This window comes from Callorhinus ursinus, unplaced genomic scaffold (assembly GCF_003265705.2).
Source record: "Callorhinus ursinus isolate GAN/ISIS: 27379988/994484 unplaced genomic scaffold, GSC_fseal_2.0 scaffold56, whole genome shotgun sequence".
NCBI lineage: Eukaryota > Metazoa > Chordata > Mammalia > Carnivora > Otariidae > Callorhinus > Callorhinus ursinus.
Genome location: NW_027397118.1, coordinates 1,968,744 through 1,971,529, shown reverse-complemented (window position 1 = coordinate 1,971,529; position 2,786 = coordinate 1,968,744).

Genomic DNA, 2,786 nt, shown 5'->3' with positions numbered 1-2,786 from the left:
GGGAGGGGACGGTGGAACCCACAAGAAGTTGGGGCAGGAGACTCGGGGCGTGTGCATGAGGGCGGAAGGCACAGAGAGAGGGGGCCCTGGGTAGGTCTAGAGAGGTGGTTTGGGATGCACAGAGGGGAGGGGCAGGGAAGGGAACGTGCCTTCTTGCATTAGCCTTGTTGGACCGCACGTAAGCTAAATTTACACACGGCACTGCTAAGGCCGGGAATCCAGACTAGTCTCAGGGTGGGGAAACAGGGAAGTGGTTACAGGCCCAGTGGCCCCGAAGCGCTATGGAACAGCTCGACTTGCCTTTTACTCGGGTTATCTGGGGAGACACGTTATCCTCCTTGTAGGTCATCCACAAATGGAGGCTGTGGGTAGCTTGGTGGTCGAGAATGGCAGCTCTGGGATCAGATACAACCCTGGGCACGAGTCTTCCCCACCACCTCTTTCTAGGCTGTGTGACCTTGGGTAAGTGCTTCACCTAGCTGAGTTTGGTTTTCATCTGTAAAATGGATATTATTATTAGCCAGAGCACAGGGTTGTTACAAGGACTGAACATGAGATCGTGTTTGGGGAGTACTTATACTGCCTGCAGCATGGTACCCGCTGCCCTTCATCCATCCAACAACTGTTCACTTATTAAGCCTGACTCTGTGCCTGGCCCGCTTAAGGAGCAGGCACCCAGGGGTGAATAAGGCAGGTGATGCCCCTGATCTCAAATAACTTATATCCTAGCACAGAGAGGCTAAATAAACAACAATAAATAAACAAGGTGGGGGGGAAGTAACATTAAATGCTATGCTGATAATTAAAATAGGGTGCTGTATGGGGCACCTGGGTGGCTCAATCATTTAAGCATTCCGACTTCAGCTCAGGTCAGGATCTCCGGGTCCTGGGATAGAGCCCCGCATCGGGCTCCCTGCTCAGCCGGGAGTCTGCTTCTCCCTCTGCTCCTCCCCCAGCTCATGCTCAAGCACGCACTGTCTCTCTGAAATAAATAAAATCTTTAAAAAAATAAAATAGGGTGCTGTGAACAAGATGGGGGACAAAACAAGGTCCCTATGTGTGGGGGGGTTAAGTTGAAATCTGTATGATGAAGAGGCAGCCGTGCACATTTCTGGGGCAACAGCATTCTGGGCAGGGGGACCAGCATGTGCAAAGGCCCGGAGTCTGGAGCGTGGAGGGGGAGAGGCACAGAAAGGAGGCCGGGGTGGCTGCCACAGAATGGACTAGGCAGAGAGTGGAAGGAGAGAAATGGTAGAAAGAGGCAGGAACCACTTTGCAGAAGGCCTCACCACCCTCCCCCAACCCCCAGGAAGGGTTTGGATGTTCTCCTGAGTGTGGTGGGAAGCCCTGGGAGGGCTAGAACAGGTGACACAGTGACTTGGTCTGATTTCTATTTTCAGATGATCTCTGGGGGACAATGGAATGCAGGGGTGAGAGCGGAAGAAGGGGAGCAATGCGGGAGCTCCTGCCATCTTGCAGGGTGGGCACTAGCAGTTCAGCTGGCCCTGTTGACTTCGCTCTTAGCCTGCATGCCCTCCCTCGGGTTGGAAGCAGAGGGCAAAGCCTCCAGGCTAATCCCCCCAGAACCCAACTGCAGGGGCTGGAGAACGGGTTTGCTTCTCCTCGCTGTGCATCCCCCTGCCTCAGGGAGGTGAGCTGAGATGTAGCTGGAGAGACGACCCCTCCTGTTCATAGATCCCTGAAGCCCCCCCTGCCAGTTTCCCCGCAGGGAAGGAGGACACTGGCCCTCAGCTGCCCTGTCTGGGATGCGGTTCCCTTGAAGGGGCAGGTTTTCCTGGGGATGGTGCTGGGCTGTTTCCAGGGGTTTTCTGGATCACTTCTGCTCTTGGAAGCAAGCACCTCACCAACATGTGTAGGAAACATGCGTGCTCTGCCTGCTGCCTGGACACCCAGCCGACTGTTAGGAAGTTGCTTGGAATTCATATCCCATCTTGCTGGGTCCATCTGGTTTGGACACCAGAGGGGCCTGAGCCCTGACGTCTGACTGGCCCTCTCACAGGCTCGGGTCTATCTGAAGGGCTACAGGCCTTTGGGGTTGAAAGGAATTAGGCAAACATGAGGAGGACGTGTGGCTATGCAGGAAGTGTCTCCCATCCACGCCAGGTGGCACAGAAGTCCCTTGGCAAGTGACAGCCTGTGTCTATCAGACCAGGCTTCTGGGAGCCCCCCGCCCCGCAGCCTGTCTCATGCAACCAAAGAATAAGATTTTCCATTAAAACAAATTTCGCCTCCTTGTCTGATGTCTTATCTAAGCCCGCCACTTGAAGAAATCACTCCTCATTCCGTGCCTTTTTTTTTAAGCTATCTTTGTATTCCTTCAATTTTTATAGCCGATCATTTTGTACGTGAACCAAGTACTAAACAAGCATTATTACTGCTTTGCGCACCGTGCACCACAGAGGCATAAATCCCACATTAACCTCATCCTAAAGAGCGGCTGAATGCATTTTAATAAATGTCCCAAATGGTTTTAGTGTCTAGTAGCCAAACGGAATAAAAAATGCACGCGCATTACGGGATGTTATGAACCTTTCTATCAAAAGTAATAATAAACAGACTGCTCGTTGAGCTTGGTGATTGGGTTACATTTTTAAACAGTATATTGAGAGACAAATCAAGGTAGAGCCGAGATGATTAGGTGATACGATCCAAGGGGGCCCGGCCATTTCCAGGGGTTTCCACCAGCAGGTAGACCTCCCTCCTGCCTCCTGATACGTTTTCATTCTGAGCTCCTCCCCCACTCCCCCCAAATGGTACCAAGAGAA